The sequence below is a fragment of the Elephantulus edwardii genome, unplaced genomic scaffold (genome assembly GCF_000299155.1).
Source record: "Elephantulus edwardii isolate Elephantulus edwardi_28Jun2011 unplaced genomic scaffold, EleEdw1.0 scaffold00020, whole genome shotgun sequence".
Lineage (NCBI taxonomy): Eukaryota > Metazoa > Chordata > Mammalia > Macroscelidea > Macroscelididae > Elephantulus > Elephantulus edwardii.
The window spans coordinates 4,467,114-4,490,747 of record NW_006399770.1 but is presented as its reverse complement, the minus strand read 5'-3'; positions in this window follow the sequence as shown (position 1 = coordinate 4,490,747).

Below are 23,634 nucleotides of genomic sequence, written 5' to 3'. Positions count from 1 at the left end.
GTTTGAGCATGGGGGAGAATTTGAAGATGGTACAAGATAGGGCAAGATTTCAGTCTTTGGTTTGCTGTGAGTTGAGGTTGAGTTTTTTACTTGTTCATGGTGAGATGAAATCCAGATTGAAGACTCTAGTCTTTTTATCTTCCGCAGCAAACATTTCAAGTCCTCATCATCTGCATAACACAGGTTGTTGCTGAGTCTTCCTCCGATCCTGATTCATAGAGTTCAGCTTTTTAAATGATTTGCTCAGCATACAGATTGAATAGATTTGGAGAAAAGATACAACTCTGATGTGTACCTTTCCTGATTTGAAATCATGTGGTGTTTCCTTGCTCTGTTTGTACAACAGCTTCTTGGTCTAGTTATAGATTTCAAATGAACACAATTAAGTGTTCTGAGATACTCATTCTTCACAATGTTAACCATAGCTTTTTATGATCCATATAGTTAAACACCTCTGCATAGTTAATAAAACACAAATAGACACTCTTCTGGGGTTCTCTGCTTTCAGCTAGGATCCATAGATCATCAACAATGATATCTCTAGTGCTATATCCTTATCTAATCCCACTTGAATATTTGGCAGTTCTTTGTTAATGTTCTATTCTAGCCATTTGTGTATGATCCTCAACAATGTTTTGCTTGCAAGTGTATTAATTATATTTTTTTTTATAATTTCCACATGCTGTTGAATTCACCATTCTTGGAAATGGGAAAAAGTATGAATCTCTTCCAGTCAGTCGGCCAGGCAGCTGTCCTCCAAATTTCCTAGCATACAATGGTGAGCACATCCAGGATGGCATCTGTTTGCTGAAACATGTCCATTGGTATTGCATCAATTCCTGGGGTCCTATTTTTTTCCTAATGCCTTCAGTGCAGCTTGAACTTATTACCATTGGCTCTTGATTATAGGGTGGTTGTTGTTGTTATATGCTGTTGAGTCACCTGTGTCTCATAACAACCCTACACAACAGCCCTAAACCTTGCTGTATCCTGTGTCAATCTTATTGTCTCTGACACACCTACCCCCATTACCCCAGTTGCTGAATCAATCTGTCTCCTTGAGGGTCTTCCTCTCTTGTGCTGTCCCTCCACCCTCCCAAGCATGACTTCCCTCTCCAAGGACTGGTCATACCTTGCAAATACCCAAAGTAGGTAAGACAAAGCTTCAGAATCCTTGCCTCCAAGGAGTAGCCTGGTCTCACTCTCTCTAGGATGAACCTGTTTGTTCTCTTAGCAGTCCATGGTATATTCAATACTCTTCTTCAGCACCACAACATCATAGGGTACTTTCTGAAACTTTTCAGTGTCAGCCAGCTCTTTTTGGTATATAGTGATTCTGTACCAAAAAGTCACTATACCAAAAAGAATTATACCAAAAAGTATAAACTCGGTGGGAGCCCTGGTGACCTAGTGGCAAGAATTCCAAATCTACATGGTTCAAATCCACCAGCAGCTCTGTAGGAGAAGAATAGGCAATTTCCTACTGTGTGATTAGCTGCCTCTGAAAACCCTCTATGAGTCGGTTCTGACTTTATGGAACAAAACAACAACATAATAATTCTGTGTATTCTTCCCATCTTCTTGTCATGTTTCCAGGATCTTTCAAAATTTTGCCCATAGTATCTCTCAGTATTTCAGCTTGTGGTTTGAATTTTTCAGTTCTCTCAACTTTAGAAATGTCAAATGGATTCTTCCTCTTTGATTTTCCGACTCTAGCTCTTTGCACACTTTGGCTTTGTCTTCACGAGTTGCCCTATAAAATCCTCTTTTCAGCCCTTTTACTTGGGCATCTCTTCCCATTATTTTGGCTTCTTGTCACTCTAGTGCCATTTGAGTCTTTTCTGGCATCCATTTTGGCCTTTTCTTTCTTTCTTGTCTTTTTAACAACTTTTTCTCTCCTCAGGTGTGATATTTTTTGTGTCATTCTATAACTTATGTGGTCTTCAATCATTTTAGGTTTTGATGCCTCAAACCTATTCTGGAGGTTACTTTTTAATTCAGGTGGAATAGACTCAAATTGCATTTTGGTTCTTGTGAATGAACTTGTTTTCATTTTCTTCCCTTCAATTTGAACTTGCACATGAGTAAATGTTGATCTGTTCTATAGTCAGTACTTGGCCTGGTTTTGACTGCTGATATTGAAGTTCTCCAAGTATTCTTTCCACAGATCTAGTCAATCTGACTCCAGTAAAGTCTATCAGGTGAGGGCCATATGTAGAGATATGTGGAAATATAAATGTCTTTGAGTTTTTTTTTTTAAAAAAAAGATATTTGAGGATAGTAAATTATTGACCATACAAAATTAAATCATTCGTTGTCCAGCCTCATTTCTGTCACCCAGATCGACTTTGTGATTACTATTCCTTCCTCGTTTCCAACTTTTATATTCTTGTCATCAATAATTATTAATGAATGTTGAACAAATATTTGGTCAATTTCTGACTGCAAGAGTTAGTAGAAATTCTCAATTCTCTCCCCTTTTACTTTAGTCATTGGAACATGTTGCTGTTGTTGTTGTTATATGCTGTTGAGTTGCCTGGGACTCATAGCAACCTTATGTACAACAGCCCTAAACCCTGCTCTATCCTGTGCCAAGCTCACTGTCTTTGACACACCTACTCCCAGTACACCAGTCACCTCATCAATCCACCTCATAGAGGGTCTTCCTTTCTGCACTGTCCCTCCACCCTCCTAAGCATGATGTCCCTCTCCAAGGATTGGTCCCTCTTTGCAACATGTCCAAAATATGTCAGACAAAGCTTCAGAGCCCTTGCCTCCAAGGAACAGCCTGGTTTAACCCTCTCTTCGATTAACCTGTTAATTTTCTTAGCAGTCCATGGTATATTTAATACTCTTTTCCAAAAACACAACTCAAAGGCATCAATTCTCCTTCTGTCCTCCCTAGTCATTGTCCAGCTCTCTGATGCATAGCAAGTGATTGCAAAGACCAATGCCTGTATCAGGTGCACCTTAGTCTCCAGAGTGACATCATTGCTCTTCAGTACTTTGGAGAGGTCCCTAACAGCAGACATTCCCATGGCAATACATCCTTTAGTTTCCTGCCTGCTGGTGCCAAGAGTGTTGATTGTGGAGCCAAGCAAATGAAAGCTGTAAACAATTTCAATCTCTTAACCATCTATCATGATGTTGCCAATTGGCCAAGTAATGAGTGAGAATCCTTGTTTTCTTGATATTGAGCCTCAATCCATATTGAAGGCTGCAGTCCTTGACCCTCTGCAGCAAGCGCTTCAGGTCCTCCTCAGTTCAGCAAGCAGGGTTGTGTCATCTGCATAATGCAGATTGTTGAATCTTCCTCCAATCCTGGTGCCACATTCCTCCTCATACAGCCCAGCCTCCCAGATAATCTGTTCTGCATATAGATTTAAAAGATATGGAGATAGGACACATCCTTGATTCACACCCTTCCCAATTTTGAACCATGCAGTGTTTCCTTGTTCTATTTTGATGACTGCCTCCTGGTCCAAGTATAGGTTTCACATTAGCATGATCACATGTTCTGGGATTCCCATTCTTCTCAGAGTCAGCCACGGTTTGTTGTGATCCACACAGCCAAATGCCTTTGCATAGTCAATAAAACACAGATAGACATTCCTCTGGTACTCTCTGCTTTTAGCCAAGATCCATATAATATTAGCTACAATATCTCTAGTACCATGACCCCTTGTGTTTTTTTTTTGGGGGGGTGTTCTTTTTTTATTATTAATTTTAATGAACGTTTACAGAGATTTTGGATTTCCATTCATTCATTGTTGCACTTTTCTCCCTTCTAAACCCAGCCTGTACTTCTGGCAGTTCTCTGTTGGTGTATTGTTTCAGTAATTTGTGGATAATCTTCAGCAGAATCTTGCTTGCATGTGATAGTAATGATATTGTTTGATAATTTCCCCACTCTGTTAGATCACTTTTCTTTGGAATGAGAACAAACATATATCTTTTCCAGTCAGTTGGCCAAGTGGTTATCCTCAGATTTCTTGACACAATTTGGTGAGCACATCTAAGGCAGCATCTGTTGGTTGAAATGTGTGAATTGGTATATCATTAATTCCTGGGGCCTTATTTTTTACCAATTCTTCCAAAGCAGCTTGAACTTCTTCCTTCATCAACATAGGCTCTTGCTCATATGTTGTTTCATGAAATTCTTCTGTGTCTACTAATTCCTTTTGGTACAATGACTCTGTATACTCTTTCCACCTTCCTTTAATACTTCCTGGATCATTTACTATTCTGTCCAAATCATCCTTAAGTATTGCAACTCGAGGTTTGAATTTGTTCTTCAGTTCCTTCAGCTTAAGAAATGCTAAGTTTGGTTCTTTTGATTTTCTGACTCCAGCTCCTTGCACATTTCATTGTAATATTTTACTTTGTCTTCCCATGCTGCCTTTTGAAATCTTCTGTTCAGCTCTTTAGTATCTTGCTTCCTTCTCTGTGCTTTGGCTACTTGGCACTCCAGTGCAATATTCAGAATCTCTTCTGACATCTGTTTTGGTCTTTTCTTCCTCCTCTGTCTTTGTAATGACCTTTTGCCCTTTTCCTGGATGATATTCTTGGTATCCTCCCACAACTCATGTTGTCTTCTCTCATTGGTGTTCAAGGCCTCAAACCTGTTCCTAAGATAGTTTTGAAATTCAGGTGGAATAGACTCAAATTATGTTTTGGTTCCCATGGATTTCATTTTCCTCAGCTTCAGCTTGAACTTGTGTATAAGTAGTTGGTGGTCTATTCCACAATCAGCTCCTGGCCTAGTTTTCACAGCTGATATTCTTTCCTCAGATGTAATCAATCTGATTCCTAAGCATACCAATGGGTGAAATCCATGTGTATAGCCTGTGTTTATGTTTCTTATAAATGTATTTGAAATTAATAAATCATTGATTGTGTAAAATTCTTTCTGTCTCCTGCTTCATTTCTGTCACCAATGTTTTCTGACTACTGATCCTTCTTTTCTGTTCCCAACTTTTGCATTCCAGTCACTCATTATTATGACTGCATCTTGAGTGCATGTTCGATCGATCTCTGACTGCAAAAGTTGGTAGAAATCTTCTGTTTCATCTTCTTTGGCTCTGGTTGTTGGTGCATATACCTGAATGATAGTGGTATTCACTGCACGTTCTTATATGTTTATGAATATTATCCTGTCTGTCACTCACAATATTGTATTTCAAGACACATCTAGAAATGACTTTTTTAACTATGAAAGCAACCTCATTTTTCCTCACCTTTTTATCACTAGCATAATAGATCATATGATCATCTGACTCAAAATGCCCCAAGCCACTCCGTCTCATCTTGCCAGTACCTAGTATGTAAATATTTATGCATTCCATTTTGATGAATACTTTTTTAAAAAAATATTTTATATTGGCTTGCATACAAAATTCGTATACATTATGTGGTTACACTGGTTTTTAAAATCATCCTTAATTTCTGTTTATCTGCAGATGTTTTAGACCATTATTATATCTGACACATATGTGATTCTTGGTTGTCAATCATTTTCACAGGGATTTTAATCATCTCCCATCTTCTTGTTTGCATAGTTTCTGTTAAAAAATAGCACTTATCCTTTTTTTTTTTTTAAATTAAGCTTAAAAGTAGCTTTATTAAGGGGGCTCCCAGATGTGATTCCTTGGTCTAGAGAGAGGAACCACCAGGGGAATCACCAAAAATAACACTTATCCATAAAGGTGTTTCTTTGTAGATGAATTTTCATTTTTCATGAGCTACTCTCAGAATTCTCTCTGTCTATAATTTTAGCAAATTTCTTTTTGTAATTATAATTTAATGAAAGTTTACAGAAAAGTTGGATTTTTCATTCATTCATTGTTGTACATTTTTCTCCCTAACCACCCCTAGTTCACTTAAAAAAAAATCCTTGTTGCATAATTTCCTCCCTCCAACCCCGGATCCAGTTTGCTATGCATCTCTTATTTTTGGATGTTGTCATACAAATATGCTTAATCATATTGATTTTAAACAGGTCTTTCCTTCCTCTTTTCCAATGCAGTGTTTATTATTTATCCCCTCTTTCTTTGTTTCTCTCCAACCCCCATGTCTGTCCTGTTTTATAACAGTGGTGTTAAGCTGTATTTGTCCTTTTGTGACTGAGATATTTCACACAGCATAATGTCCTCCAGGGTCACCCATCCTGTGTAATTTTTATGAGTTCCTTGTTTTTCAGTGCTGTGTAGTATTCCATTGTGTGAATATAAGTTTTTAAAAATATTTTCATTATTTTATTTTTTATTTTAATGAAAGTTTACAGAAAACTTGGATTTCAATTCATTTCAATCCATTCATTTCCACATTTCCCTGTTCTATCCTGCACCAGCCTCACTGTCTCTGACACTCCTACTTCAATTACCCCAGTCATTAATCAATCCAACTCATGGAGGGTCTTCCTCTTCTGTGCTGTGCCTGCACCTTCCCAAGTATGACGTTCCTCTCCAAGGAATGGTCCCTACTTGCAACATGTCCAAAATATGTCAGACAAAGCTTCAGAACCCTTGCTTCCAAGGAGCAGCCTGGTTTAACCCTCTCTTTGATTAACCTGTTAATTTTCTTAGCAGTCCATGGTATATTCAATACTCTTTTACAACACAACTCAAAGGCATCAATTCTCCTTTTGTCATCCCTAGTCATTGTCCAGCTTTCTGATGCATAGCAAGTAATTGCAAAGACCATGGCATGTATCAAGTGCACCTTTGTCTCTAGAGTGACATCATTGCTCTTCAGTACTTTGGAGAGGTCCCTAACAGCAGACATTCCCATGGCAATACGTCCTTTAGTTTCCTGGCTGCTGGTGCCAAGAGTGTTGATTGTGGACCCAAGCAAACTAAAGCTGTTAATAATCTCTGTCTCTTAACCATCTATCATGATGTTGCCAATTGGCCCAGTGGTGATAACAAACAATTCCGTCCTGGACAGAGTGAAATCAATTTACTCTTTAGAGACAAGGATTTTGAAGCCCCATCTCCTGGCTTGTTGCCAGGAGGGACCAGTCCCTGGAGGAGGGTTTGGAAGGGTAGAATGTCAGTGCAGAAGAAGAAGACCTTGAATCAAACGTATTAACCCAGTTACTATGGTGGTAAGGTCAGGTGTGTCAGAGACAGTGAGGCTGGCTCAAGATAGGACATGATTCAAAGCCATTGTTCATTGTGTCATTGTGAGTCATAGTTATCTCAATGGCACTTAACAATTATTATAACAAAGCTCTGGCAGCCTAGTAATAAGGATTTACACTGCCAGCCCAAAGGGACTTTGTTTGAATCCACCAGCTGCTCTGTCAAAGAAAGATGAGAATCTCCTGTGATTTACTGTCCCCTAGAGGGTCAGCTATGGGTCAGTTCTGACTTGATGGTACTTAATGCTGCTAACCAAAATGCTGAGAGTTTCTGGCAGTTCAAGTGCACCAATAGCTTCTCAGGGGTAAGATGAGTGATCGTCTCCCACGTAATTTGCTATTGCTGCTATTGTTATATAACGCTGAGGGGGGGATTCAAACTGTGTGTATTTGGGTTGACAGTGCAATTTCTTACCGCGAAGGAACCAGAGCTCCCCTGATTAATAACCTTGAGAATTCAAAGGAAATTCAGTCAGTTATGAGTCATATCAGGCTCAATGCAATGAACACTGACATAAATGAGCTCAGGGCAAGAACTATTGATTCCTGATAAGGACATAATTCACCTGATGAGGCACACAACATAGTATAGCCTCCTTGGTTAGCATGTTCTAAAAGGGCATGAATAATGAGGTTAACACAGATATCATACCTCATCTTATTGCACTTCACAGAGTGTATGCTTATTAATTGAAGGTTTGTGATAACCCTCTGGTGAGCAAGCCCATTAGCCCCATTCTTCCACAGCATCTGTTCAGTGACACATTTTAGTAATCTTAACAATAGTCAAATTTTTTGTCCATAATGCTGTTACACACTTCATGTTGTTGTTAGGTGCTGTCAAGTATGACTCATAGTGACCCTATGAACAGCAGATAGGAACCCTGTCCTATCCTATGCCATCTTCACACTTCCTGACACAATAGAACCCATTGCAGCAGTCAATGTGTTCATAGGGTTTTCAGAGGCCTGTTGTTTAAGAAGTGAATTGCCAATCCTGCTACCTAGCCAACTTCATTTGGAAGCTCTACTGAGACCTGTCCACTACATGTAACCCTTATGACATTTGACACACCAGTGGTGCAGGTTTCAGTATCACAGCAACCCACAAGTTATCTCAGTACAGCAAACTTACAGAAAAAAAAATGCTGTGCCAATTAGAACAATGTTCTCCCCAAACACAACAAATTACCAATTTAGTTTTTATCTCTAATAGCAATTCAGTCTTCACATCAGGACCAGAAACTCTTGGGCAGGACCCAACCAATTGTTAATCCTAAAGGCTCATCCACAGGGTCCTGACTGGTTTAAACAAGAGGCTTCCAGGCCACAACTGACTGTTAATTTAATCAAAACAACCAATTTACTTACACTTCCAGAACCCACTACTTCAGACAGGAGCTTCATGGATTATAAATATAATCTATAATTATATTATGTTGTTGTTGTGTACCGTTGAATGGGAACCAACCCATAGCTGACCCTCAGGTGGGTTTTCAGAGGCAGTTAATCGCATAGAAGGAGATTGCTCATCTTTCTCCCAAGGAACATTTGGTAGGTCCAAACCGTGTGCCTATGGGATTGGAGCACAGCTTCTAGCCACTAGGCCACCAGAGCTCCCTATAGAAATATAATTTCACATTCCATGTGGAGACCAAAACTTTGTGTGACTCATTTTATTATACTCTATTGCTGTGGTCTGGGACCAAACCTGTATCTCCAAGGCGTTCCTGAGTAGTGACCTAAGATGGTATTTAAAAGAGCTCCTCCTTTGTTTGGAGGAATTAGAATTCATTGCTAAATTTTTCATCTGATACCAAGTTCTTTGAGTGATAGATACCACAAACAAAGGCCTGAGAAAGATTCCAGATTGTCCTCAGATTACGTTTCACAGGACTTGGGGCAGCAAAGAGGGGGGAACTGCTGGAGGATGAGGGAAGGAGAGCTAGTCATTTGATCACGTAGATTGCTGCCCTTCCCTTTCTCAAGATGTAATTTGTTAAACTAATTCTCATAGCCAACTTATGTTGACAATGAGAGCCAAAAGCTAAAATTCAAATCTTCTGGGCTCAATCACACAACCTGTTCCCAACTCAGCTCTCTCCCTGAGGTGAAGCTGGGGCTGGCCCGGTATTTGATTCCTGCTGCCTTGGGGCTTGGCAGTCCTGTCCTGCAGCACACGGTGCTCTTTCCTTCAAGAGAATAATTAGAAATCACTGAACACCAGAGTTGGAAGAGGCCTTCGTTGTCTTCTAGTCCCATTTTACAGATGAGGTCTAATCCAGATAGGAGATGTAGTTTTTAGAGACTAGAATCCTATAATGACCATGTTTAGCAAATACAGATAAGCTAGATCAATACTAATTCCAACTTTGTACCCCAAACTCTAGGAAGGTCAGAGAGATGCTCAGTCACTGACAATGATGATTGTGTCACAATATGAGAAGGAAAGTGGCCAATTAAGTGCTGACAAGACAAGTATAGAACCATTGTTAAGCAGGAGTGGATATTCAGTGATCCCAGTCTTTCATTTTCCCATTGATGAGATAAAATTTCAGAGCAGTTAAGTGATAAAATTACCAGAAACATTCAATAGCATAGACAAAGTTTAATACTGGAAATTTTTTCTTTTAAAAAAATTGTTTTATTATTAATTTCAATGAAAATGTACAGAGAGTCTGGATTTCCATTTATTCCTGTTGCACTTTTCTCCCTGCCCATCCCTCCCCCCAGTACACTCTTCTCTTTGAAAAGTAAAGGAAAAATTCTTTCATTGTTTTACAATCTGCGCCCCCAGGTCCACTCCACTATGCAGCCTTCGTTCTGGACTCCCATCATGACAAAAATACCTAATCGCATATCCCTTTTAAACAGTTTTCTCCCTCATCTGTTTCAGTGCAGTATACATTATCCCATCTTTCTCGATCTCCCGCCAACCCCGATGTCAGTCCTATTTTACAACATTGGCATCATGCAATATTTGTCCTTTTGTGACTGACATATTTCACTCGGCATAACGTCCTCTGGGGTCACTCATTTTGAATAATATTTCATGAGTTCCTTGTTTTTCAATGCAACATAGTATTCCACTGTGTGAATATACCACAGCTTCTCTATCCATTTGTTTGTTGATAGGCACTAGGTTGTTTCCAACTCCTTGCTATTGTGAACAAAGCCGTGATAAACATGGATGTGCATGTATTTGCTTGGGTGGCAATTATGGTCTGTTTGGGGTATATTTCTAGTAGTGGAATTGTTGTATCAAACGGTATCTCTATTTGCAACTTTTTGAGAAAGCGCCATACTGCCTTCCACAGTGGTTGCACCCTTTTACACTCCCACAAATAGTGAATAAGGGTTTAAAACTGGAAATTTTTTCAGTTTAAATATACAGTACCTGGGAAGCTGCATGGGTATTTCCAATGCCTGACATAGCTTAACTGGGTCTGTCATCAATTTCAACTCACAGTGACTTTTTATGACAGAGTAGGACTGCCCCGTAGGATTGTCCAGCCTGAATGTTTCTGGGAGTAGATCACCAAGTTTTTCTCCTGTAATGCAACTGAGTGGGTTTGAATCATTTGCCTTTTAGCTAGCAGTCAAGTACTTAATCATTGTGCATCAGGACTTATAGGAAACCAAGGGTCAAAGGAGAAATGATAGTTGGCAAAATAAAAAGAAATTATCTTTTATGTTTTTCTTTGACTTATCTCATTTTGTTATTTAAATTGGGGTCAAGAGGTCATTTTGCTCAGTCTTAATCCAAGATCAATCCATTCTGGAAGGTGATGGTTGTTAGTTGCAAGTGAATCAGACCTAGACTCACTGTGATACTATGAACAATGAAATAATGCTACACATTAGGACCTTGATAAATGTCCTTGTAAGTTTACCATTCAGAATGTACCACATTACAATATATACCATGCTGTCATTATATAGTTGTTGTTAGATGCCATCAAATCAAAGGCAACTGATTGCAACCCTATGAGCAACAGACCAAAGGAGATTTTTTTCAAAGTCTAAGGTGTCTGTGCGTTGCTGTACAGAGGTAACTCATGGTTGCTGTGATGCTGAAGCCTGTGACAGTGATGTGCCAATCGTGGTAATGGGCACCCATGGTGGACAGTGTTGGCTGGAGCTTCCCGACTAAATCAAGCCTGGAAGCAGGAGCGGCATCCACTTCCAAAATGGCTTGCCTCTGGAAACTCTATGTACGAACAGTGCTCAGGCTGTTCATTCATAGGGTCGCTATGAGTCGTCTACAACTAGATGGCATTAAACAACAACAACAAGGTCAAAGATAATGGATTTGTGCTCAACCACTAACTTAAGGTGGGTGGTTTGACCCCACTCAGGAGCATAGTGGTGAGAAAGGCATGGTGATCCTTTTCCATATAGATTACAGCCAAGAAAATATTAAAGAGCATAGTAATACTCGGGCACATTCGACTGTTGCTGTGAGTCAAAACTTGCATGTTTAATTTGGATTTTGTAGTTTCTTTTTGAAAGGGGATCCAAAGGCAGTCAAATCGCAGCAGGCTGAAAAGTGAGGAAAGAGTTCTTGAAGGAAACAGCACTGAGAGGAGATCCTTAAAAAATGGATAGCATTTCGAGAGAGGGGTATGGACTTAGGAAAAGTATGTTTTCCACACTGGGAGCTGCAGGCTAAGGAGGCAGAGGGCAGTAAGCATGGGTTTGGTTGGAGGCAGTACAGCATTGGAGTGGTGAGTAGGGACAGCGAGTATGTCCTTAAAAGTCCAGAGCCCCCTTCAGCCATAAATGTTGGGGCTGTCCTAAAGAGAGTTACACATAATCAAAGGGGAAGGACATACACAGACCATCCTCAGAAACGAGATACTGTAGGAAGCTGATATTCATCTCAGAAACAAGAATTTCCCCCCTTCATCCAAATGCTCTGGCTCTGTGACAAGGTCAGAAGAACTCTACTATGGACTTGGGAACTATTTTGAGGCCAGTGGAGCTGTCAGGGAGATAAGCATCCTTATGACGGTTCTAGTGATGCAGGCCCAGTTGGCCCAGGAAATCGAATGACCCATGAAGATTAGACATGCTGAAAGAAAATGTTTGTTAAACATTCTCAGTTCATCAGAAAAGTTCAGGCTTAGTTCAAATTTGAGGCTGAGATTTGAGTCAGTGTTGATTTTATCAACACCTGTTTGCCTGAAGACTTAAGAAGAAAGGTTATTTGTGTTAGTTCTTATGATGCTGACAGAAGAAACAATGACCAGTGACTGAAGGCCTCTCTTAGGAGGTTGTGTGAATATTATCCCTGATCTTTTCTGTAATTTTGAGGGGAAGAGGGTGGACAAGGTCAAACTCATTGCTGTAGTGTCAGTTCTGTCCCTATGTGTGCAGAGTAGAACTTCGCCACAGCTGTGATTTTTCAAAAACAGATTTGCCACGCCTTTCTTCCAGGGTGCCTATGGGTGGGTTTGAGCTGCCAGCTTTCCAGTTAGCAGCTGGGCACTAAACCATCTGAATCGTCCAGAGCACTGCCAAGTTTGAGAAAGAGGTCATTTTCCAGATGCACAATAGCTGGTGATTTTTGTTTGTTTGTTTTCTTAGCAACCTTTTCCATCCATAGTGTCATGTGACCTAGACGTGGCCACAATGATTAGGTCAGAGTGGGCACAGGACTAATCTAAATCTATCACAGTTCTTCCTGAGATCAAAACTGAGCATTCTTCTGGGATTGCCAACCTGAGGTTGCCAACCATGGTTTCTAGTGGCATCAACATCTTAGTCCAGATTCCTTTACCTCCTCGTAGGTACTATTCTTTATCCCCAATAAACTTCCTGCCCTTTAATTTACATTTCCGAGCAGTATCCCTATATAAAAAGGTCTCCCAGTGCAATCTGGTGCCATGGCACCAGAGATACCATTGCTGGTAATCAGATGGATCTTAGCTGAAAGGAAAGAATGTCAAAATAATGTCTATTTATGTTTTATTGACTATGCAAAGGCATTTGTGTGGATTGTAACAAATTAAGGCTAACAGTGAGAAGAACGGGGAATCCAAGAATACTTAATTGTGCTCATGTGAAACTTATATCTAGACCAAGAAGCTGTTGTGCAAACAGAACAAAAGAACACACATCATTTTAAATTAAGAAAGGCGTGTGTCAGAGTTTATCCTTTCTCTGTATACTTATTCAATTTGTCTCCTGAGAAAATAATTTGATTAGCTGGTCTCTATGAAGAAGAATATAGCATCCAGATTAGAGAAAGACTCATCAGTTACCTGTATTATGCATATGACACAACCTTATTTGCTGAAAATGAGGACTTGAAAAGCACTTGCTGCAGAAGATCAAAGACTACAGCCTTCATTATCGATTGCATCTCAATGTCAAGAACACAAAAACTCTCACCACTGGACCAATAGGCAATATCATGATAGAGGGAGAAAAGATTGAAACAATAACTTCATCTTACTTGCATTCACAATCACACCCTTGGTACCAACAGTTAGGAAATAAGGAGAAGCATTGCACTGGGAAAATCTGCAGTTAGGAATCTCTACAATTTATTGAGGAGCAATGTCAGTGAGGCACTCCTGATTCAAGCCTTGGTCTTTTCAATAGCGTGCTGTGCACCTGAAAGCTGGATAATGAATAAAGATGACAAGGATTGATGTCTCTGAGCTATGATGTTAAAGAAGAGTACTGGATATTTCATGGACTCCCAAAAGAACAAACTGGTTGCACTGTCTTGGAGAAAGTGAAGCCAGAATGCTCCTTGAAGGAAAAGATGATAAGGCTTCATCTCACATAATTTGGGCGTGTTGCTAGGAGAGGCTATTCCTTGGAGAGAGACAACATATTTGGAAAGTGGAGGGTCAGAGAAAGAAAGGAAGACCCTCAGCTAGATGGATCAACACACTGCTGCAATGAGCTCAAGTGTGTCAGAAATTGCGAAGATGGCACAAGATAAAACAGAGTTAAGATCTGTTGTTAAAAAGATTGCTATAATTCATACCTGACTTAATAGCACCTAACAATATAATAACAATTGAAAAAGTGTAGGCTTAATAGAGCCAGTGACACCCAACCTCCTTTAGTTTCACAAGGAGGAAGGGAGAACTATTAATGGCTACAGTAGCCCAAAGCTAACATCTTTGAGGGTAGAGATTCCCTCCTACCCTATGCTTCAGATGATACTTCTGTCAATTTAACCACATGCTGTCTTTCTTAGAGTACTCTTCTCTTTTGGGTTTGGTGATTTGTTATAATGACCACATAAAACTTACAGACAATACTCACAACTGTGCGTGTTGTTAGAGAAATCACCAGTTACACATGAGGATCAGGAATGACTCAAGATACAGCTCTCTGATCAAGACAATCTTATCAGCTGTGCCTGAAGGCAGTCCCCTCTGACCGACAGCCTCTAGGCCTTGGTCTCGGCTCAGGCAAGCATTACCATGCTGTCATAGCTCCGAGTCACCATTGCTTCCCTGCTGACAAGATTGCTATTTTAGGTCTGTCGAGGCAAATCTGCAGCAGGTGCACATATATCTGCCCTCGTGTTGTCCATAGTGTGCTGCGCTTCTAATCAGAGCGTTCTGTCTTTGATAGTTTGAAGCAACCAGTTACTCCAAGGGAGAAAGATGTGCCATTCCCACCAGGCAAGATTTACAGCCTCTGAAACTCAATGGAGAGTTACTATGGTGACAATGATTTTAGTTTTTCGTTTCTGAGCGAGTGAGAGATGCTGAGGTAAACCCTTCACTGAAGTGCCTCATGCAGCAAGTCAAGTCAAGCTGGTTCAGTTTGGGTTCTGTGGGGCAGGCCACGTGTCCTGGGGAGATTGGGTCCACCTGGAAGACCTGCTGCCTTTCTCTGATTTTCACACCGCCCTGTTAGTTTATCCCTGCCAGAGTACAGTTTTCCTTCTTCTAATCATTTCCTCATCAGTAGAAAGATGGCTTGGAGCCATTGTGTCACTAATTGCCATGGATTGGAGCACACCTGGAAAGTTCAAGTTCAAGAGGCTTAAGAGCTTAATCTGTTTGCACATTAGATAGGGCTGATTGGATCTAATGACTAAATTTCCCACTGTCATTTTAGTGACAAGAAGGATTTAGGGCACAAGAGAAAAAAGAGTTTGCTTTTTGTTTTTCAAATATTTATAATTTGTCATGCAGAAAGTTCACAGAGTTTACCAATAATCTTAGCTCAAAGTCAAATAAAAAGCTTGGACCTAGGTATGTGGGGTTTATCAGAAAGTTCAGGGCGAAACCAAAGAAGGGCTAATATGATTTTTCAGACCTTATTTTTTTTAGCCTATGTGCAAATGCTTGCGTTAGTTACTATCTTGGAAACTCTCCCGTAAAGGTAACTCTACCTTTCTGTACCTGACGATGAAAATAAAGTCTTGCTCAGGACACTGCAGCTCTAGTGGTGGCTGGGACCTCTTAGTCACTTTGAAAGAGAGGTAGGCCCTGTGGAAGGGGTAGAGCAGGGCAAGTTATAAACATCCCAGTGAATCATGGAGGAGTGGCCTAGGGCTGGTGAGAGCCGTGAGCACATTTGTGTCACAAACTATGGCTCTGAGTAGGACAGGAAGAATTTCTCTAGAGAGCAAGTTATGAAGAAAGAACTTGGCCTTGAATTACTCTCCATATCAATTTTAGATGTAGCATCAGGATTGGAGGAAGACTTATCAACAACCTACTTTATGCAAATGATACAACCTCGCTTGCTGAAACTGAAGAGGACCTGAAGCACCTGCTGCAAAAAAGTCAAGGACTGTGGTCTTCAATATGGATTGAAGCTCAACATCAAGAAGACAAAGATCCTCACCACTGGGCCAGCTGGCAGCACCATAATAGAGAAGAGATTGAGGTTGTTGATAGTTACAGCTTACTCAGCTCCACAATCAACACTTTTGGCACCAGCATTCAGGAAGTCAAAAGGCAAATTGCATTAGGTAAATCTGCTGTCAGAAATCTTTCCAAAGCACTGAGAAGCAACAATGTCAGTCTAGCACTAAGGTGTGCATGATGCAGGCCATGGTCTTTGCAATAACTTGCTATGCATCAGAGAGCTGCATAATGACTAAGAATGATAGAAGGAGAAATGATGCCTTTGAGTTGTGGTGTGGAAGAAGAGTCTTGAACATACCATGGACTGCCAAGAAAACAAATAGGTCTGTCTTGGAGAGGGTGAAACCAAGTTTCTCCTTGGAGGCTACGATTTTTTTAAAAATAAATGTTATTATTTTTTGTGTGCAGACTGTCAAATAGGATCTGACTGGTACAGGAGGAGATTGCCCCTCCTTCTCTAGCAGAGCATCTGGTGGATTTGAATCATGCATCTCTGTGATTGCAGTGGGAGACTAGGATTTTGAAGCTCCGTCTCACATACTTTGGGCACATGGCCAGGAGGGACCAGTCCTTGGAGAAGGACATCATGTTCAGAAAGGTGGAGGGGCAGTGGGGGAGAGAAAGACCCCGGATGAGATGGATTGACACAGTAAATAAGGCAACAGGGGCAGGTTTACTGGAGTCAGTGAGACTGGCTCTGGACAGGGCAGTCTTCAGAGCTATTATACATATAGTCGCTCTGAGTCACTGGTGACTTGACGGCACATAACAACAAAAGCAATGTTGCATACTATTGAGTTGGAATGGACTCATAGCTGACCCTCTAGCGAGTTTTCAGAGGCTTTAAGTTGCATGGAAGGAGATTGCTCACCTTTCTCCTATGCAGCTGCTGGGGGGTGGGGTTTAAACACCAGAAAATCCACTTTTAGGTTAGCAGCACACCTTCCTATGGACTATGTCACTAGAGCTTCCTAATAAAAACATTCATAATCCATTGTCATAAATGAGCAGGCTATTCTCATTGACAAGTCTGGTGGACGTCACTTACTTGGCCTTATTTGAGAGACTTTTAGTTGAGAGGGGTCTGTAGGTGTTCAGCTTCCAAAAGATGGACAGTCTCCTGTCATGCAATTAAGTGCCTCTGAAAACCCACTGGATGGTCAGCTATAGGTCGGCTCTGACTCCATGGTACACAGCAAGAATAGATTAGTTACATTATTGTTGTTGTCAGGTGCTGAGTATGACCCATAGTGACCCCCCAGAACAACAGCTCTGACCCTGCCCTGCTTGTGCCCTCCTCCTCGTCCCTGCCCACTGTTACAGTCACAGTGTCAATCCATCTCAGAGAGGATCTTCCCCTCCTTCACTCCCTTCCACTTTCCTGAGCATGAGGTCTCTTTCCAAGGGCATCACATTGTTAGGTCCCTCCTAACAACATGCCCAAAGTATGATCATATTTTACATTAATCAATTTATCAATTTATAAGTTACATTAATCAGTTGTAATTAATGCTATAAAAGAAAATGTGAATGAAGGAAAAACCAGTATGAGGGGTAAACTTTCACTCAAATTAAAAGAACTTCTTTTTAATGGTAAAGAAAACCTGCAAGTCATAACATCTTGGTGGAAATGAATGTGTCTTGTAGAACCAGAGGCAAATATGAGTGTATAAAATCAGAGGTCCTTGCTGTGTGTCTAAACAGGGAAGTCAAAAAGTGGAACTATAACTTCATTTTAAAGTCTTGACATGAGACTTGAATGCAGGTTAGATTTTTTTTCAAGCTGTCTTTCCTAACAACAGTTCCACTAACCTTAATGTTGACCTGGCCATATACCCCCAGGGTAACATTCTTTTCCTCTGAGATCTGACAGAGTGTGGGATCTCACAATCTTTTCTCCAAGAATGATAGCACTCTCTGATAGGAGCAAGAGGAGAGGTCGTGAAGAAGAGGGAGATAGTGACGGGAGGAATCTGGAAATAATGGAAGAATATAGCTTCATATGATAGTATGTCCCATCCACAAAATTTACTCTTTAAGTGAACTTTTCCTGAATAAAAAAAAAGTGGGCATGTTTTATCTTAGTTTCTGTTTGTCTACGGATGTGGATCTCCTTGTTTCTTCACAACAGGGGTGCCTAGAGCTCCAGACACAAACAACACTGCCCACAAATCCCTGCTGCTCAGTTAGATGTGGCCATAGCTCCAGCAGCTTTATTGAAAGTCGAACCTCCTCATGGAAACTTGTTTTGAATTCCAAAGTTAACAAGAAGCATCTAAGAAAATAAATGTAAGCAGGAATAACTATTAGAGATGCAGGTATTCTAATTGTTCTGTGGGGCTAGGTGCACAGAGGAAGACACCCTGCAGTGCTCAGAACAGCCTATGGGATCTGAGAAAAGAGACAACAGTACAACCAGGAGTGGGTAGTTCTGGGTTACAGGAGATCTTTATGCTCCAAAATGCTTTTATTCATAAAAGACTCTAGATAATTGTCTGCCTACCCATCCATCTACCTATTTATTTATGCATCCATCCACCAGTCCACTTATCCATCTACTCTCACTCATCCACTCACCTGTCCATTTATCTATCTATCTATCTATCTATTTATCTATCCCTAAACACTGCTTGATATCTACTTCAAGCACACATGAGGTACTAAGGATGAGTCATATAAATTCATCTGCCCACAGGGCAGTCAAGAATAAAGTTACAATCAGAGAGAAAATTCTCAATAAAAGAAATAGCTGGAAGATGTAACAGAGCCCAGTAAAATGCAACAGCATGAAGATAAAGAGCACTGACTCTGGGGTCAGATGGGTATGAGTCACAATTCTGTAGTTTTTAGTTAAATGCTCTTCAACTAGCTGAAATGTTGACTCTTGGAATCTATCCAGAGGCAAACTAAAAGGCAGGCCTGGTGATACGGTTAAAAAAAAAATCCTCACAGCCTTGAGAACCCGATGGACTAGTTCTAATTTGTCCTCATGAGTCGCAATTGACTCAATAGCAACTAGTGACAACAGCATCCTTGGGAAAGTTGCTTAATTTCTCAGTGTTTTCCTCTCATTGCCATCAAGCCCACTGTAAATCATAGTGATCCTGTAAGACAAAGTAGAATTGTCTCATAAGGTTTTCAAAGCTATGGATATTCATGAAAGAAGACAGCCACATCCACCAGTGGCCCCATAGGAGAACGATGGGCAACCTCCTCCCGTGCAATGTATAGAGCCTTGGAAGCCCAGAGGATCAGCTATGAGTTGGTTCTGACTTGACCACAATGAGTTTGAGTTTTGAGTTTAGGTTCCTCAGATATAAAATGAGGGGATGTTTATAGTTCCTAACTTACAGGAGTGTTGTAAGAATTAAGTGAATGTAAAATACTTAGCACAATACTTGGCATATATCATATGCTCAGTATACTTCAGCTACAAACCACATCTACCACCTTCCAGCCAGTATCAACTCATAGCACCCATCCATCAAGTTCCCAAGAAGAGACTATATAGCTCTCTCCTGAGGAGCAGCAGGGAGATTAAACTGCTGACATTTCAGTTAGCAGCCCCAATACACGTTGAACTGCATCACCTGAGTTCCTTTATATTTCATTTAGTACTATTGAGAGTGACGAGAGTTATTGAACAGGGTTCAGATCTTTTGTTCATAGGGTTGCTATGAGTCATACTTGACTCAATGGCACTTAACAACAACAACACTATTGAAAGTGGAGTGTCTGGAGAATTAGTGGCTTCTGCAAAGCCTAGGAGGCAGTGAGAAAAGAGAATTTCTAAAGAAGTAGAAAAATAGATCAGAGGCTATAACCAGGCTGTGGGAACACTGTAAATGCCCCAGGGAGGGAACAAGTTGCCAGAGACCTAGAGTCTTGCCTATGTGTTTATTTTCATGTTCACAGAGGCTCAGCAACAGCTTATCTCAATAACAAAAACATATACTGCATCACTTGAGATGACTCTGAGGCATAGTGTCCCTGCTTTGGGTTTCAAAGGCTGTACAACTTATTGGAAGAAGACTGACATCTTTCTCCCTAAGAGTAGCTGGTGGATTAGAACTGATGATCTTTCAGTTAGTCCAATACACAATGCCACCAGGGGTCATCCCAATAGTGCTGCCAAAAAGAGTCCTGGTGGGGAAGCCAGGGAACGAAGAACACCCTCAGTTAAACTAAAGGGAAAGAGGTAGAGAAATTAATGGCAGAAATCCTGCAGGATCCTTCAACTAGGGTAGGACTGTCTGATTGTTGACTGAAACATAACCAGAGCCGTTGGACCTGGGGGTCCTGGTCCTTCTCCAGTAAATATTCCCCAAAGGAACAACTGATAAAAGAAGGAGTTTCAGGAAAAACAAAGACAGAGAGGTCCATGGTCAGCTTGACAATTTCAGCCAATCCACTGGAATGTTTGCCTCAAGGGTAGACCCTGGTCAGCAATCTGGATGATTTTGTCATGATATTGTCCCTGGCAGGGGAGAGCAGTAAACACCCTAAAGCGGTCCTTCAGGCTTCTGGACAACTTTGGGCAGGAATGTGAGGGCCAGGGGTCAGGGTGTGAGAGTGCCCTGTAATTAATCAGAGGTCTGGTCTGATGGGGCAGGGTCTAGACAGTGTGAACAGATCTGGTAGAGGTAAGGAGATTGCCAGAGGGCAACAAAGGCCTTAATGTCAAGCTGGGGAAATTGCGAGCAAGCTTTTCTGAGCCAAAAAGATAACTACTCTTGCTCTTGTAACTCTTGAATAGTTGGGAGTTAATCTTCAGTGTGGGTGACAGAGAATGTGATGGACACAGAGCATGAAGAAGACTGGAGATCCAGAACAAAAACCAGAAGAACTTTTGCTTTTCTCTCTAAAACTGTGCTGTGAGGGAACAGGTTGGGGTGGGGGGAGACGGTTGTTCCCTCCAGACTTATTTAGTAGAGGCTTACTGCAATGGGGTCGGACTGTTCCGAGACTCCAGCAAGGCTGATTCTCAGAGATGCTGGGATAAACTCACCAACTTGTCTGAGATGTATCACAGCATGATGCCAAAGTATCCTATGTTGACTGTAAGAACCATCAGGACTTAGTCAAATATCAGTTCAAAGACCTGTGGAAAATACAAATCATTGCCTAAGTAACATACCTACAATTTCGAAGGGCACTCATCTCCTAGCTCTGAGTTCTTGCTTCCAGGGAATCTTCCTGACTCATCTCTCCATCCTATACATATTGTCCTTTAATGCACAGAGACTCACACTTGTAACAGCCTTTTCCCTTGCATTCTATCAGAAAAGCATCTCTAAACCAAATGAAGGCATTCAAGGAGGCTGCAGGAGATTGCATCACAGCCAAATAAATGACTTCAAATTCTAAAGTAGATTTTTCTATTCTTACTGGTTTTCACAATTGGTTATTTATCTTTCTCCCCCGCCTCCATTTCTCTCTCTAATTAATCCTCTCAGATTTCCTCTACCTTTTAGTTTCCAAGAAATTCTAATTCAGAGAAGTTAAATGATCTTTTAATAACTCCAACTAAACCCTTGCTCAAGAGCTTGCCTTCTAACTCTAGCTGTTTAAGATCTTCAATAAGGGTAGTTCTCTTTATCAAAAACCTCAAACTTATTGCCATTGAGTCAGACTGGCTCAGCTGCCTTTCCCTTGGGTTTCTGAGGCTGTAACTTGCATGGGAAGTGATGGACCATTTTTCTTCCTTGAAGTTGCTTGTAGATTTGAACTGCTAGAGAGATGTAGACTTCGGGTTAGCAGTGCAACTCCTATGAATTACGTCACCAGAGTTCAGGAAAGTTGTGTTTTAGAGTTAAATCTTTTCAGCATACCTGTTCACATTGTACAAATAATCTGGCAAGCTGACTTTATTGCTGTTAGGTTATACCGAACTGACAACAACTCACAGTGACCCTAAGAACAATAGATCAGAATCTTGCCCTATCTCGTGCCATCTTCACCATCTTTAATATGTTCAAGGCCATTGTTACAGTCACCATGTCAATATACCTTACTGAGTATCAGCCTTTTTTTTCTGACCCTCTACCTTTCCTATCATGATGTGTTTTTCTAAGGACTGTCTTCTGCTAACAACATGCTCAAATTATCTGAGAGATTTCTCCATTCTTGTAGGGAGCTCTACAGGAGAACCCTGATTACATTTCTCCCAAGATAGATTTGTTTGTCTTTCTGGCAGTCCATGGCACGTTCAGTACTCTTTACTAATGACACAATTCAAAGACATTGACCATAAGTAGAAGAATGTTGTTCTGTTAACTTTTTTTATTCTTACTGGGGTGAGATGATATCTAATAGTTGTTTTGATTTGCATCTCTCTTAGAGCTAAGGATTTTGAACATATCTTCATTTGTTTGTTTGCCATCTGAATGTCGTCTTTGGTGAAGTGTCTGTTCATATCCTGTGTGCATTTTTCAATTGGGTTATTTACCTTTATCTTGTTGTGGTGCTTGAGTATTTTATAAATTCTAGATATAAGTCCTTTATCTGACATATCATTACCAAATATTTTTCCCCAGTCTGTGGCTTTCCTTTTTACCGTGTTGGAGAAGTTTTTGGATGTGCATAGGGATTTGATTCTTAGTAGGTCCCATTCATCTATTTTATCCTCTCCTGGTTGTAGTTTTTTCAGGATGCTTGGAAGACTGTTTATGTTGTGAATGAGGACTTCTAGAGTTCTTCCAAGCTTTTCTTTAATAAAGTTTATAGTCCTTGGTTTTAGCCCTGGGTCGATGATCCGTTTTGAATTGTTTTTTGTGTATGGAGTGAGATGTGGATCTTGCTTGAGTTTTCTGCAGATAGTTTTCCAATTTTGCCAACAGCATTTGTTAAAAAGGCTGTTGTTTCCCCACTTAACTGATTTCATCTCCTTGTCAAAAATCAGTTGACCATATGTAGATGGACTGACTTCTGGATTCTCAGTTCTATTCCGCTGATCTATGTGTCTGTCATCGTACCAGTACCATGCAGTCTTGACCACCATGGTGCTGTAATAGGATTTGAAATCAGGGAGCAAGATGCCTCTTACTTTGTTTCTCTTTTTAAGAAGTGCTTTGCTTATTCAAAGTCTCTTTCCATTCCAAATAAAACTGGAGATTGCCTTTTCCATCTCATGAAGAATTCTGGCAAGGTTGTGGAAAAAATGGAACACTTATTCACTGTTGGTGGGATTATAAAATGGTACAACCATTATGGAAGGCAGTATGATGCTTTCTCAAAAAGTTGCAAATAGAAATACCATTTGACCCAGCAATTCCACTACTGGGAACATACCCCAAAGAAACCGTAACTGCCAACCAAGCAGATATATGCATACCCATGTTTATCACGGCTTTGTTCACGATAGCAAAGAGTTGGAAACAACCTAAGTGCCCATCAACAAACGAATGGATAGAGAAGCTGTGGTATATTCACACAAAGGAATACTACGTTGCATTGAAAAACAAGGAACTCATTTAATATTATACAAAATTGGTGACCCTGGAGGACATTATGCTGAGTAAAATATCTCATTCATAAAAGGACAAATACCGCATAGTGCCACTGTTGTAAAATGAGACTGACATTGGGGGTGGGGGGAGACTGAGAAAGATGGGATAAATTATGTACACTGCATTGAAACAA